Source organism: Agelaius tricolor, unplaced genomic scaffold (assembly GCF_023055355.1).
Source record: "Agelaius tricolor isolate 1412-34295 unplaced genomic scaffold, bAgeTri1.0.p SCAF_4, whole genome shotgun sequence".
Lineage (NCBI taxonomy): Eukaryota > Metazoa > Chordata > Aves > Passeriformes > Icteridae > Agelaius > Agelaius tricolor.
This window is the reverse complement of record NW_027269264.1, coordinates 50,685,058-50,701,983: the sequence shown is the minus strand read 5'-3', so window position 1 is coordinate 50,701,983 and position 16,926 is coordinate 50,685,058.

Below are 16,926 nucleotides of genomic sequence, written 5' to 3'. Positions count from 1 at the left end.
GTATTTAGAACAGGGATTATAAGATTATTAAAAGACTAGGGCAGTTACATATAAGAGAAAAATACCTAATGTAATGTTTTTCAAGAAAGTTTTTGTCATCTTTATTTTTTAAGTTTTGCATGAACATAGAGGGAAAGGTGAAGGAGTACAGCTTGGTTCCAGATCTCTGTTTGGTCTTAAGGAGGACTTGAAAATGTCTGTACCTCAATATGAGGAATGCCAAAATTACATTCACTGGTTCACGGAAAACCTCATTAATGAGGGTCACCTCACTCTAGATTGCAGGGCAAAAAAAAGCCTCAAATAAAGATGAAAATGAAGGTGAAGCTGGGAAAGACACACTCTTCTTACACACTCAGATATCACAAGACCAGAGAAATAAAGGAAGCATAGATTGCACAGCCCACCACTGGGATCTGGACTTCCAAACCCTGTCAGTTTTGTGGGTGAAGATCAGTTTTGAGGCACAAAGGGTTGAAGACAGCATGGGACCCCATGCAGAGTCATTGATGTTGCACTCAAATCTGCTGAATGATGCCTTCAAAAGCTCATGTGAAGCTGCTCCTAGGGGTCTGCTGCAGCTCCTGTGTCAGGCCTGACAGCCACAGAGGGATTTTTCAAACACTGTGGAGCATTTCAAATGCTGCCTAAAGGCATTTGGTTGCCCAAACTGCAGTGTTAGCCTGCAAGTTCAATCCCACCTGAGGAGGTGAGGTATTGCATGGCCCCTACAATTTTCCCCGTATCAGATGATCCAAAGCTACAAAACCCACAGATTAATGACACTCTGAAAGTGCTTTGCATGACACAATCCCTAGGGAAATTTAACTGCAACATACCCAGTTATGCCAGCACTGTGTGTAGGCATAGAAAGAGGCAGCACCAGGTCCTAAATCCCTCAGTGAAGAGACCTAAGCTCAGGTGTGGTGCTGCATCCCCCTGCCCTTCCCTGGCCACACTGCAGCTGGGAAATCCTCACTGGCAACAGCAGCTGGACTCAGCTCTTCTTGAGCTTATTAGAAACAGGCTGCTCCCAGGAGCTGCTGCAGTCTAACAAGCTCCGGTTTTCTTTATGAACAGCCTTGGAAATTATATTTCTTCCCTGAATAGCAGAAACATCCCTGTTCTCACACTTGCAGAGAAAGTGCAGACCCAGACTGTGGCTGGGATGAAACATTCTTATGACTAAAGCCCACTGCCTTGTGACCCTATAAGAAATGGTCCAAAATGAAACCCTTGGAGCTCTCCTGGCCCCAGCAGGCTGTGACCAGCAATATCCCTCTGAGTGGGGCCTCTCAGAGCCAGCCAACTCTCATATTTGCTGTGCTCAGAGAATCACTGGATGACAACGAATCCTACACCAACACCCCTACTCCTCGGGGCCCAACCCTTGGACTACTGGGGAGGTGCAAAGGCATCCAAAGTGATCCCCTTGGCGGGGAATCTTTCACAAGCACCTTCCTTGCACTGACTCTTTGTCAGTGTGCATGCACATGTGCATATGTTAAGGTAATTCTTGGAGAAATGCTGCTTTCTTAGATGTTTAAGTATCTTAGATATCTAAGTTAGGCTTGTAAGTATAGTCATAAGCTATAAGCTAAGTTAAATAGGTAAAGTCATAAGTTATAAGCTAAGTTAAATACTGCTTAGTGTTTGTTCTTTTGCTAAAATGCTAAGTTTAACTTCGAAATTATAAATTAGGTTAAACACTGTTAAGAGTTATTCCTCTGTTAAATTGCTGAGGTTAAATTATAAGTTAATTTTAAGGTATAAATGAAGGTTAAGTTATAAGTTAAGCCTAAGTACTGTTGCGTGCTGTTAGGATTTTAGGCCATATGCCTTTTTATCCTTGCCCTCACTCTCCTTTTGTCTCTCACACTCACATATGGATAGTTCTTGGCTCATTTCTGTTTTGATTGGCTGGATTTTGTTTGATTTTGCTGTTGCTTGTTTTTCCTTGGTGTGCCTCAACTGTCCAGTGAGTAGTAAAGTGAATCTTGCCAATGAACTTTGTCATGCTGTTGCTCGATAGTAAATCTGATTTTAACTGATACCCTTGCTGGTGATTCTTTAAGTGATTTCAAACACTCATGTGTAACAACAAATGAGCTAAGTGAGCTCCTCATGGTCTCTCGGACAACATAAATATCCTTCCAAAAGTAACCCTGCAAAGTACCTGCTGCTTGTACTTGCGTCACTCATTCCCCATGACAGTCCCACTGTGGTGACAACCCTGTGTGGCAAGGTTGGAGACAGTCAGAAATGTCACCAACTCTGAAAGCAACATGCAGGTGAGTCAAGACATAGCATCCTGTGGGGGTAGCTCCAGCTACTCTGATCTCTTGTTATACCCACCGTTGCTAAGGGAACAGCTTTTGTGCTTCACGTGGGTTTGCAGCCATCAAGATCTGCAATTTATGAGGCAGAAAATCACTGTGGAATACACGTCTTGACCTGCCCTTTGTCTGTGCCAAGGAATAGATTTTTTTCCTGCCATACTGGCCTGTCTGAGAGGAATAGTTCTTTGGTGTGGAGCTGGGGAAGCAGAAAACTATTGCCCTCTCCCTGTGCATCCCAGGGGCTCCTAGTGCCAGAAAAAGAAGCTGTAGCCATGTGAAGCAAAGCTGTGGTGCAACTCAAGTTTACCCTGTTGACAGAAGTGTATTCCAAGGATTAGCTCTGATCTGGCAGGCTTTGTTTTGGATCAGACCCAGCACAGAGTGTACTGTTCTGTCTCTAGGTCAAATCAGGTGTCATTTGACTGCACTAAGCCCTTATAGTATCTCACCATGGCAGTTAAACCAAGATCACATCTTCCTTCTCCTGTATTGTCTGTTCTGTGTGTCCTTCTCCTTCTATTTCCTCCTCCTTCTTCTCCCTTGTGCCACTGCCAGTGCTCTTGTGCTCCCCTGGAAAGGCAGTTCATGGAGCAGATCTGACAGCCATCCAGCAATGAAAAGGGAGATGTGTTCAGGCCATGCTGGCAAGGACAGAGAGGACAAGGTTGTAGCTGTCCACATTTAGCTTGGCTGACACTGGCAGGGAACCACACAGCAACTTTGTGCATGTGCTTAGTCAGGCACATATAAAAACATTTCTGTTGCCTAAAGTCTGTTTTACAAATCTTGGCCAATTGAATTTAAATTTATTCAGAACTCAAACCCTGTTTTGATTCAAATCTGTGTTGTAACATGACCGAGAAGCACACAGGCCTGGTACAGAGGGAAGAACAACCCCCTCCTTCAGTCACACAGTCCCTGACTTTTTTTGCTGGGACCTTTTGCAGGATCTCAGGTTCAGCTTCAGGGATGTGAGCCCACCTCCGTTATGGACTGAAAAACTCAGTGAACCTCCTGCAAAGGAAGCTAAAAAATTAATTCCTCATCACATGGGGCTCAACTGACATCACTCAATGCTTGGAAACTCAAATATGCCATAGCTCTCTTATGACATCCCCATTCCATAATCACCAATTATCTGGTGATTCCCATTTCTTAGACCTTCCTTTGCCCTAGGCTGTCCAGAGTCTGGCTTGCTATAGATTCAAAGCTAAGAGCATTACGCTTAAGCTTGCCACCAATAATACCATATGCCTGTAACATGGGATCCCCTACTGTGCTAGGCTGACATACCAAAAGGGCAAATTTCTTTCTTCTCACTTTGCTCTGCACTATGGGCCCATCGTGTCATGGTCAAAGAAAATGTGTTCCTCTTATGGACTGCAGACAGAGGTTCCATGAGGGGGATGAAAAAATCTGCCTAAACCAAAGCCAGGATTAAACCAGGGTAATCCTGGACTATAGGCCAGTGCCTGCTTATGCAAAATGCCTTTGGCCTCAAAGGAAATGGCTGTCTAATTAATATCAGCAGAATTAGCATGTGCACGATTTGTATGTGGTCTCTGCCAAGGTTACAGTCGGCAAGAGCAGACTTTGCCAAGAGCAGCCTGCTGGCAAAGCCCCATATTTTCCTCTGCTTTGAAGCATATCTCCCCTCATTTCAGATATTCTCCTCCACCTGTGGTCTTCTCTGCCAGTTCAAAAGTCCCCACCCATGGGGCACATTAATCCCTTCAGAGTCAGCCTCTGCATCCACTAGGAAAGAGAGCTGAGTCCCTTATGCAATATCTAATCAGTACTCTAAGCCAGAGATGGTTTTTGTCCCCATTTCAGCCTGGAGCATGGATGCAAGACACAACTAGCTCAGAGCTTTAACAAGACATCACCAAGATGAATCATTTTACTACTAAGTTATGTGATTACTTAACAATCTGTATACATAACTGGATGAAATGAGCTCTTTCTCCTGTCTTCTTTCTCCTTTGTCCAATCTTCCCAATTATCTTCATCTACTGAAGCCAAAATCCTTTCAATACCTCCAGCTTGCCAGGGAGAGCTGCCCCAGCTTGCTATTTGAATTATAACACACCCTCTAGAAAAGTCTCTGGCTCAGAATTCACTTAAGTGAGAATATCCCTTAAGTGCATAACAAGAAAAGCACAGTTGGGTGAGTAATTGATTCCATTCAGATTGAAATGGAAAAATCTCGTTGGGTCCCACTCTCAGTTTTCTGCTTCTGTACTTGCTCAGACTGCAGCAGGTCTGTTTTCAGGGGCCAGAGTTGAATTGAAGGCTCTGGGCTAGCTTCCCTGCTGGCTCAGGGACACCACCTGGGATTCACGAGCAGCTGTTCCTTTACTATTAAAAGAGAGTTGGGAGAGGGAATCCCATGGCTGCACAGGTGGAAAGGACACTGGGGGTAGGAACTAAATGATTTTTAAAGTCTCCTTCAATTCAAAAAATTCCATGATTTTATGATGGGAGAGAGACCATTTATAAGATTATGTAGTGCAGGAAAATGGGGACTGGCTTCAAACTGAAAGAGGGCAGGTTTAGATCAGATATTAGGAGAAAAATCTTTATCGTGAGGGAGGTGAGACACTGGCACAGGTTGCTCAGGGAAGTTGTGGATGTCCATTCCTCAAGTGTTTAAGGCCATGTTGGATGGTTGCTCTGAGCAACCTGGTCTAGTGGAAGACATCACTGCCCACAGTAGGGGGATTAGACCAAGACAATCTTTAACATCCCTTCCAACCCAAACCATTCTATGATTCTGTGATTCTTCTTCTTGGGGCCTTCTCTGAAGGGCTTTTTTGCAGTGGGGTGATGTTCAGACACTCAAAACTTGACTGTAAAATGTGAGATTGAGATTTACCCCAAAGACACAGCACAATTCTTGGAAAAGACACTTGGAGGAAGACCACCAGGAGCCAGGTGCCTCCCAGGAGAGGAAACAGAAGGATCTCAGCACCATAAGGAGGTTGAGATCTCTAGATTTTTATACAGGAGAGGAGCTGTAGTGGTGCAATTTTTCACAACAAAGATAGGTGGAGGTAAGCTGCATCCCTCTGTGCCTCCATGCAAGGATGGCCACCTGATATGGAGCAGCTGTTTCTTGTCTTGCCTTGACCTATCTGGGACTGAAGGATCTCTGACAAATTTTTTGCTAGGTGCAAATGCAGCACCTGCCATGGAGGAACCTGGAGGCCAGCAACCTTGTCAATCTACTAAGGAGAAAATAAGTTTGGCAGATACAATCTCAAAGGACATAGAGTAGAGAAAGAAGCCTCTGCGAGGGCAGGGACTTCTTCTTTAGCAAAACCAACCAATTTGTGTTTGCTTCATGTGTGGGGAGGAAAGACTGTGCAAGAGCAACAACAGGAGCAAGTGTCAGCTTAGCCATGTCTAAACCAGACAGGCCTTCTTGTCCCTCTGACATGCCTATCTCCAGCTATCCTAGCAATACATCCGTTTTTCCTTTGCAGATGGCATGTTGGAATACCGGACACAGATGGACCCAGGATGTAAATGGTGTCAGCTCTGAATGCACAGTGAACACCAGCCACCACATTACAAGAGTTCTGTGCTCACAGTACTGCTGCCCTTCCACCAGTGGTGGCAAATAGAATGCCTTCCTTTTTCCACAGGAGGAAGAGCAAGTGCACAGAAACAAAAGTCCATGGTCCCTATAATACCTTTTGACAAGGTTTGAGGAAAACATGAGATTTGTTAAGAGTTTTACAGAAAGGATTGTGGCACCCCTCACAGCACCACCCTCAATGTAATCCTTCATGACATCACCCTTCTAGAAGAACAACCCAAGGTGTCGTTCCATATGTACAGGCTGGTGCAGCTGAAAGTGGGAAATTGGCTCAGGACTTCCTGAGGCAAGGGAGGAGGACTTTTCCCCAAACATTGATTTTCAATGGATTTCCATCTCTGTTTCTTAATGTGCTTTTTTGTGCACTCTTGATTCCCACCAGTTATTCACCCCAGGGCAATCACTTGAGTGTTGCCACTCTATTAAATGTGAATTGAATTAGGGAGGAGGCAATTATCTATGTTGGAATTTTCCCAGGGTATCAGAGCTGAGATCCTCAGCAATATCTGATGAGATATTTACAGACCACAAGCAATGCAGTCATTATTTACAATTATGGTGTTTCCCACACTGCTTCTTAGTATGTTTTTGGGACACTGGGCTTCAAAGTCAGAGAAAGGAGTTAATTCATACCTCTCTATCACAAATCAATAGAATTTTCCTTTGAGATCTCTTTGAGTGCAGATCTGCTGCTAAAGCTTTTTTATTCTCAGGTGGCTGGAAAACAGTCCTTTGACATGAGCCATGTTTTGTGTGCAAATTGAGCACTGACTGAGTCCATGGGAAGGGTCCATCATCAGTGCAGGTACTGATAATGGATATTCCTGCCCTACCCTGACCTGACTGTGCTATCTTACCATATTCATGGAATCACAGAATATTCTGAGTTGGAAGGCACCCACAAGGATCACCAAGTCCAACTCCTGTTGTTACTGCCAGACTGATTATGAGCCAACAATGTGCTCCCAGTGCAAACTGAGCAAACCACATGCTGGTTTATGTCAGGACTTTTGTGGAATGCAGAGCAAGGGAGTTACAATCTCCACTGCTGGGTCTCCAGTTCAACCGGGCTACCAAGAAACTTGAGAAAGAGCAGAGAGCTACCAAGACCAGGAGACAGAACACATGTCCTAGAAACAGAGTCCAGGGAGCTGGAATTAGTCTGGTGAAGAGTCTGAAGGGGAAATCTACAACAAATAGTTGAACTACAGTGGTGAAGTTGTTCTCCACAGGCGCAGCTGACATAAGAAGGAGTAACAAAATGAACTCTGGGAGGGCCACGGTGGACTTGAGGAAAAACTTTTTAGCTGGTGTTGCAAAAGCGTAACTAGAGGTCCAGCACTGGATGTGAAAATAGTCAGTGACCTATATGTCTAATCACATTCAAAAGAGCAAGTGGGATTCACAAATAGTGCAATTTATTGAATGCAACACGTCAGGGTTTTTGGTCTGCTGGTGATAATGCAGAGCAATTACACATAGCACCAGCAGTACAATTCCTATCACAAGCTTAATATCCCATGTCAACACTCACACAGCGGAAGACACAGGGCTTACCAAAAGGTGTCTGTTCCAGGGAGGGTGAAGAGAACAAATCTGTCAACCTATCCCTGCAATTTCATGTCCAATTCTGATCCTCTGGTTAGATGCAGCACCGGGGTATTTTTTATACTTTGTTAACCATTATTGTGCAAAGGGCTGAGGTTGGGACTGTGATCAAGTCTTCCATTCTTTGTGGGCATGTTGTATAGAATATTTTTTGATAGGAGATGTACTTGACATTTGTGGGTAAAGGGTAGCAGAACGAGATCATACAGCCTATGCCTCACTCCATGATCACATGCACCAATGTCACAGTGACACAAACCACAACGCCTCCATCTGCTTTCCATGCTTCCACCTGTGTGTTCCATGGCATACTGAGCTTTGCATTTTCTACTATTTTCTACTATTTTTCACTTACAACAGCTGGGATATATCAATTTCTTGAAGTCACATTTGAAAGCACTTGAGACAGTAGTTCATGTTCGGACTCAGCTGTTTGTTATTTATTATCAGTAAAACAGTCTCATGAATATGAGTTCTGCAGCCTTCCATTGGTAAGGCACAAAATGGCCAACTATCTCTTTAAAAAGGTCTTTTAAGACTAAGCTATCTAATTAAGAAAAGACAGATTATGTTCCCTTTTAACTCAATAACTGATCCCTCAAAGCCCGCAATGTGGACTTTTCTGTTTAATTACAAAACATCACCCAAACCCATGAAGAAGAAGGAAGAAGAAGGTGAAGAAGAAGGAAGAAGAAGGAAGAAGAAGGTAAAGAAGAACAGTTTGCCTCCACCTTAAAACTTCCATCTTACTTCATATTTATTTCTATATTCTAAAACTCCAAACTTTAAGTTTTCCATCCTGTGATATTACACACTTCTAACCAACTACACACCCATAATCCCAGTATTATCAATCAATTTTGGAAGCCTGTTCCATGGCCTCAGGTCAAATGCGGTGTTCTCTTGTGGGTCTGTGCCTTTAAGCACAGAAAGTTTAAAATTCTCAGCATCTAAGATTCCAGCAGGGATGGAGCCCTGGATCTGGTCACCAGAGTTCTCCATCCTCAGAACACAGATAAATCAATGCATGTAAAGTGGCCAGCCTTGTAAAGTGTTGGGGATAGCCCAACTAGTCTGAGCAGGAGATTGAAGTGCAGGTCTCTGAAGATGTCTTCAGACAAAGCTTCTGGGGTTCAGTCTTCCCATCCGCTTTGCCAACTTTTTGTGTGGGTGCAGAGAAGTTCAGTGAGTCGTTTAAGTTGAAAAATAAGCCAGAAAATTATGGTCTGTTTCAGGCAGATACATTCTAGGTGTTCCTATGCCAGCCTGAGAGCTGTGATGAGTGATCATCAGCAGACAGTCTCTGAGTTGCCACCACTACCAACAAAATGTGTACAGAACCATTGGTAATCCAAAATAGCCTCTGCTTCATAGTAATTTGTATTTTGGGATTGACACGCCTGCTGGCTTGCAGACTGAGGTGGATTGATGCCCATGTTGCACACGAACAAAAGATTGCAGCCCACAAAACCTAGGTCCTTGACTTACTGGTTGTCAGGTCCAGTTCAGAATGTAATGAGCCTCATGTGCAAGTGCATGTAGGAGAACAAAAGTCCTGCCTCACCTTATGATAACAAATTCAGTGTAAGTAATTTCACAGGCAACAGACCTCCTAATCAAGTCAGTTATGAAAGAGTTCATTTGTGGGGAGAGGAGGCAAGACTTGAATCTGAAGAGAACTTCACAGTTAGTTTTGGTACAAAAGAAAGATCAATACTGAAATGTGCATTTTCTTCCATGAAGAACAAGTTAAGGCTGCATACCTTATCTAAGAAAAGCATGACAGGACAGGTAGAGAAAGGGGTCCTGGGCTGGCTGTGTGGAGCACAGTAAGAGAGGTGATGCAGGCCAGCTGTGGGATGATTAGTACAAAATGTGCTTTTCTCTTATTTGTCTCTTCTGCCAACACACTAAGCTCTTCTGGTTCGTTTGCTGTCATATACAAATTCTTTGTTTAGTTTTGTTTAGCTTGACTGACGTTGCAGTTCTTGAGAATCAGTGGGTGTGATAATGCTCTCTCCTGCTCATGATAGTGCAGTACTTCAGGAAACAGAAGGATTAGAACCTGTACATCACTCACCTGCATGGACCAAAATGACAGGTAATGGAGAGGGCATTTCCAGGGAAAGAAGGCTTTTCCAGGAAAGGTCTTTGCAGTGCAGCAGGAGCAGGAAGAGCCTCTGAGTTCCCCTATGAAGGCTGTGCTGTAGGTCTTACAGTGTCTGTGACCTCAACCTCCAATGACCCTGGCTCCATCTGGAATATCACCAAGGTACAAAATGTGTGTTTCTGGTCTCACACTTTCCTCAGCTTAAGTCAGTTTCTCTTCTTTTTCCCTTCTTTTGAATAATAGCATTGACTAACCCAGGAATAGTGGATAATTTTTAAGTGTTGTGGATTCATGGTGAATTAATTGGTTCCAAATATCTATACAGATGGGACAGACTTGAGAACACCCAATCATTGCAGCTCCCCACAATTTCCAAAGTTGTAATATCTTGGTTTCTTCTGTTCACATGCACATCATCAAGAGTGAAAGGACAATCAGCAATCCTACCAATCAGCAATGCTACCAGACCAAAAGCATAAGCCAACAGTAGCAAAGCTGCACCATGCAGTGTTAACAACAGCTCCAGAAATATTTCTTCAAGCTGGATTCCCAAGAAACAAGTGTCTGAAGCAGAAAGAAAGAACAAAAGCCAGTGGTGAGCAAATGGTGCCTCACAAGTTCAGCAAAGCCTTTGCATGGCAGCTCACATTCTGACTGCACTTTCAAGGAACTTGGCAAGGATCAAGAAAAGGACTCAGCACAAAGCTGGAAGGATTCATCAGACACTGGGTTGATGGGGTGCTGTATCACCTGCATGTGTGAGCACTTCCTTCAATTGGTCAAATCCTGCATGGGATTACATCGGTGATAACCACAAAGGGTTTCAGTCCCAGTCCAGATAATCCAGGTATCCTGTATTGCCTGCTGGTTTTCAAACAAGTGCTTTTATCTTTTATCCCATGCTCCTCATTCTCGAGGGAATTTTCATTGTCCCTCATCTTCTGACACCCCCTCTGTGTTCAAACCATCATTTTTCAGGCTGATCCTTAGGGTCTCACTTCCTTCTTCTGCCTCCTGGCTCTTCATCCAGCCACTGTTCTTGTCTGGCATCGACTATAACCACTATGAGCTAGCTTGTGTCCTCAAGTGAGGCACAGGGGAGTCCATGTCCACAATTTTGTCACTTTTCTCTATTATGACAACACAGAGGAGGAGGTGGAGAAGCAATGCGTAAAACAATATAAAACTATTCTAGGAAAACAGCCTCTGGAGGAATCCAAAAGCCTCCTTGTTTGCAGAGCCAACATCTAATGGAAGAATTAGTCACTGTTCTTATTTAACTTGCTTTTCAGCCAATAATGTTTTTCTTAGGAAATTCTCTCCAGGGACAGTCACTTTAGGAAACCATAATCTGATGGCTTGCAGATCAGGCCCTTAGAGCCCCCTACAAAATCATGCTGGGAGGAGAAGCCCTGCCTCAAACACCAACAAGGCTGGAAGACACAACATGAGTCACCTCATAGCTGCCTCTAATACAGGGTCTGTATATCACATTTAGTTTCTGCAAGACACTGAAGCCATAGCAACTGATAGATAAGAGAGATCCAGAGCCAGACCTGCTCTTATAGGAAAGGCAAAGAATAAGAAGAGAGATCAGGTAAGAAAAAACAGAAAAAAGTGGAAGGTGAAGGGGAGGATAGTGCTGAGGAATATATTTGACACAGGCACATTGGTGTGCAAGCTGCAGGTTGAGCTCTGGAGAGCAGGAGCCAGAGGCTGAGCCCCAAGCAAGAGGATGTGAACTGCTGGCCCTTTGCACAATAACGGGCACAGGGTCCTGCAGCCTGGACAGGGGACTGGGCATTCAGGGACACATCAGGAGCCAATGACTCCAGGCTTTCCCCACTCTTAGACTATGCGGGTATAAAAGCCCAGGGATTTCTCTGTTGGGGCTCCTCATCACAGGGAATAGCTTAAACTGTTATGCTGTTATTGCACTATGATTAAATTATTTTAAGGATCAAGAAGTCTGAAACTCTGCTTCTGTGGGAAACCTGGAGTCATGCCAGTGAGCAAATCCAGTCTGAGTGTGCGAATCATGTAGGTGGGAAGGGGTCTCAGCTCAAGGGGTGAGAGTGTGATGGCCAGAGTGGCTCCTGGATGGCTGGGCAGGGAAGTTTCCCTAACAACCGTTGTCACCCTACATCAGAAAAACAGAATGGACTATTTCTGTGGGAAGGAACCTACAGCAATCATCAACTTGCTCATGGTGCACTCCTGCATCCAGATTGTTAATAAATATATTGAACTGGCCCTGAAATTGACCCCTGAGGAAAACCACTGGTGACTGATTGCCAGCCAGATGAGGGCCCATTCATTACCACCCTTTGACCTCTGCTTTTAGCCAGTTCTTCACCCAGCACACCATGAACCTGCTTATCCCACAGCTGGACACTTCTGAGGGGCAGTAGCAAAAGCCTTCCTAAAATCCAGAAAAACTACATCTAGTCAGTGGGTGACCTTATCATAGAAGGATATCAAATTACTTAAACAGGATACTCCCTTGGTGAACCCCTGTGGACTGTTCCTGATGATTACATTTTTCTTTAAAATCCTCACTGAACCATGGCTACAACTGCCACACAGTAACTAACTATAAACATTGTTGTGTTTCCCATTCCAGAACTTCTCTTCTTGTTAGAGACTTAAAAAGCCTTGTGGCCAAATTACCCTTTGAACTGTGGGCTTGTGGGACACACCTGAATGTGTTACAAAATCCCTAAAGCAGGAAATCACAGGTTTCATGCCTTGGGCAGAAAGACTGAACACCCTGGAGTTTCCTGGAGCATCCAGGAATGGGAAAAGAAGTGTGGAATAAAATAACCACACCACTCCCCCAATAAAAGTATTTTTCTGTTATAAAGGTAGCTGAGAAATAGAAGTGGTTTATGCTCCTGGCTTTTATATCCTGGCAACTGCAGTGTTGTAATATTCACCATGCATTACTGTAAATAGGATCTAAATTAAAGGTTTACATTACCCCAGCTGCACTCACACCAGCGGGAGAAAAAGCCCGGAAGAGCAGCCCATAAACTCCACAGCTCTAAGCCCCTCTGATGAGCATCCCAGCACAGCTAAGAACCAGCCCTGGAAGAAAATCACCTTCTTTCCCCACTGCAGGGCTTTGAGTTCACTTTAACCTCCCCAAAGCGCTGGCCCCTTCCCGGCAGGATCCCTGCAGCACCCTGATGACTTGGCTGTGTTTGCCTCATACCTGGAGAGTATCCATGTGATTCATCCACAGCTCCTCCAGGGCCCTGCAGCTTTGATCCTGGTCCTCGTTGCTCGTTTTTGTTTTCTCACAGGAGAGAAAATAACAAAGATGACTGACAACAGGCAAGATGAGGAGTCTGCTCCGTGGTCACCAAGGGCCGAGGGTACAGGCCCAGGTGTTTAACAGGACTGGCTGGAGGGGAATGGGTGCAATGTTGTGCTGGGATCTTACACCACCCCACTTCCATGAGCCAACTCTGCTCCCTGAAACAGTGCACATTTTCCCTCAAAACCAGAAAAACCAAAGTAATTGCCTTCCTAGAAACAAGTGACAGCACAGAATGACAGACATTTTATCTGTTGACTTACAGCAATGAGTCAAGTTTTGGTGTTTGGGCCTGGTTTGCCTGATGACACACTGAAACAGACAGAAGGCTTTAGTCTCTCTTTTCCTTTTCCTTTTCAATATTGTTTTAATATATGTATTTCCAGACATGGGGAAATAAGCAAGAACTGAGTTTCAGCAGTCAGCAGCTAAATGTGGAGGGGGCTGTGTCTAACCAGAAGGCAGTTTTATGCAGACTAACCTGCTTAGCCAAAACAGGCCTTTCTATCTAAAAAGCACAGTCACCTTTGTGCCGGTTTTATTGTAAACCAGAGAAGTTTTCAAAATGAAGATTGTCTTCCAAGTTAAAAAAAAAAATTGAAAACAATTTACATATATATTTATCTCAACTCTGGGATTGTGTTATCACAGGTTACTGCTTCCCTTCTTCCAGTCCTTGGAGGCTGTCATAGTTTAACTGTCATGCTTACTAATGTCCTCTCAACAGGGTCATAATACTAATTCATTTCTCCATCCAGCCAGAGACATGTATAGAATCTGTAGGAATTCTTCACTCCTGCTATATTGGCCCTTCCACCAATTTTGCACACAATGGGCCGAGTGCTTCAAAGGTGTCAGGGGAGCAGAGAGATGTTCTGCACTGCAGGCAAGGCACACACTCACCCACCCTTTTGCACACCCCTGCTGCATGATCACATAGCCCTGGTCTCCTGGGGAAACCAGACAGAAGGGGATAATCATCTCATTGTATGTCTCCAAGAGTAAAATTATCCCCTGCAGGAGAGAAGACTCCTTGTGTGGGTAGATTTCCCTGCCTACAGAGCACTCATATGCTAAAAACAAGAGGAGTACCACGTGAGCTCTGGATCCAAGGCAGAGATGAAGCTTGTTTTGAAGATGAGAGCTTGTTTGCACACAGATCACTCTGGAAGACTTTTCCTGGGTTTCATTTGAAGAAGCTGAACAAAACCTCACAGGAACAAAAAGTGAAAATTTTCTGCTTGCCTACCTGGTGTACAGCTGATGAGACAGGATATGGCCAAGAGCTAACCCACAACACAAACTGTCCCCCAGAGACACACTGTCCCCTTCATGGGATATCTGTGATGCCAGAAGGGAGAAAAATAGGAGACCAAAACTGCCAGCAAGGACATGTACCAAGGAAGAAGACTCTCACACACTTTTCAGTCATTTCCTTGTTCATGCTTCCTCCTGTCTTTGAAGTGGAGTTTCTAAGGCATATGCTTCATGATGCTCCAAAATATGCAAGGGAAAGTAGAGTAAGGAAGTAAGAATGAAATGAAACATGTTAAAGGAGAAGCCTCTGCCTGAGCATTGCCACACCTTTCAAGGAGCTACACACAGATGACCTGAGACTTTTAAGTGTTGGGACTAGAGTCCCACTCCAGTGAGACATATGCATGCAAAAAGGGTTAAAGATAAAAGAAAATATGCCCAAGTGGTGCCAACTGACACCACCTGAAATGCAGGTACATGATAAATAGCCTGGAGAAAAAGTCTTAATTAAAGTATTTTTCTGAAAATCAAAACTGAAGTCAAAAGGGAGGGGCTATATGCTGTCTTAGTGTATTCTTATTTTGCTGTTAAAGTTCTAGGAAAAGAAAATTGGATACACAGTTCTCACATCAAATAAGTGGTGCATCACCAAGCCAGTTGATTGATGACAGAACCCTGAAAATAAAGAAAAAATGAATTAGGATCTTACTCTACTCATGATGCTGTCAATTCTGGTACCAACCACAGCATGGCTAAGTGGCAAACTAAAAAGAAAGAATTTCCGCCACTTTGCAAAGTGGCTGAAAAGTAATAAAATTGGAAAGAAAAAATTTACAAAGAGTATACAGCATTCCAGTTCCAAATTCTTGACTCTCATTTTTTTGTTGTGAATCAGATAAGGCATATGATCCTACTGTGACAGAGGGAATAAAAAAATTAGATCTTATTGTTCCAGTCATACTAATTGTTCTTAATTTCAGGTGTTACATGGAAGTTAACAGTGAACTTGGCAGATTACAAATTACCTTGTGAAAAAATTTACTCCATACCATCTACAGTCCCTCTCCCCACCACAATGAATCCAATTTCCACTCTGCTAATAAGAGAGGAGTTGATCCCACAAATATCTGAAATTGGACAATTGGACAATAAACACTTAGGGACAATAGGTATTATTTAATCCCTCATGATCACTGAAACAGGTAGAACTGATGACACAAGTTGGTGTTTCTAAGTCAAACTGCTCACCATTCCTACACACATCCTGTGTGGGATGGTGAGCATGGCTACAGGAGCAAACCTTTGTCCCCTTGAGATGAACAAAAAGAGATGCAGCTGGTACTAAAGGGACAGGATTGAGACTCTTAAATAGTATATGTGCTGATGCACTTGTGCATAAATTGAGCATAACCACAAGTGACTCAAAGAATTTAGAACACCCAGCATGGTCGTCTCTGTTAGCATTAGGGACTAACCAATGGCTTGGGTCTGATAATACACAACCTCAGTGGGAAAAATCAGGGAAGGACACCAGGATTTGACTGTAGATAAACTGCTTTTGCTGTTGCAGTGCTTTTGCAGTAGTCCAGGGCAATGTTTCACTTGGCTTTAGCTGCATCCAAGCTCATCTTGTTACTCAGAGTCACCTTGTACATACAATCTTGGAGAACAATCACAGAATTTGAAAGGTTTCATGAGCTGTGTTCAGCATGTGAGCAGGAATTCTTAATAAAAATCAAGGAAGGACTGTTGAGATATATTAGTTGTTTAGTTTAAATAAGTAAGTTTCAAAGAGAGTGAGCCACAGAGTTATTGTGTTGTGTGATTCAGTATGTTGTTTTCTTAGCTTCACTCACTTAGCATGAGTAGCTGAATTTGCTGAAGCCTTAGTCTGCAAGCTGTGGACTTTCACCTAGATAAGTCCGTGGCTAAGAGTTCATTTTCTTAGTAATGGTAGCTGCTACAGCACTGGGTTTTGCCTTTAGTGTAAGAACAACATTGATGACACACTGATGTTTTGGTTGTTGCTAAGTAATGTTTATCCTAAACCCAGGACTTTTTTAGTTCCCAATGTTCTGCCAGCAGGCAGGTACATTAGAAGCACAAACCTGGGTGTCACCTGAAGGAGCTCTGGTCCCAGGCTCATGCAGTGCCCCAGGCAAGGCCATGGAATGGTACCAGTGGAGCAAAGCCTGGAACAGGCAAGCACCAGGGGGTGGAAACTCACCTGACTCTGTCCCTCCATCCACCACCACCATGGAAAAGTCCCTGGTCACCTCTGAGCAGTGAAACCCATGTGGAGGTAGACTTCAATAGGAGGGGAAGAGGAGAGGAAGATTTAAATAGGTTTTCCCAAGGTTTGGCTGAAATGTTTGAGTGATTGCACTGGCTGGGAAGTGAGGAAGCACTGAAGACCATCCCAGAGAGGAAGATTCAGTGGGAAGGGAAGCCTGGGCCAGGTCAGAGACTGGGGAGAGAGAGAAAGGGGAGCAGGTGGAGGAACAGAGCTAGGAGGGTACATGGGACAGCACACAGGCTGTGCCCTGAACTCCTGCCATGGCTCTTTTTTTTCACTGACCACCTCCTGGCCTAAATTTCTCAAGGGAAGAGCTTGGTTCCCACATGTTTAGGGCATAGGTGACCATAAAGCTGTGTTACCTTGGCTCAGGAAAAGGCTCTCTCATTACCCCTG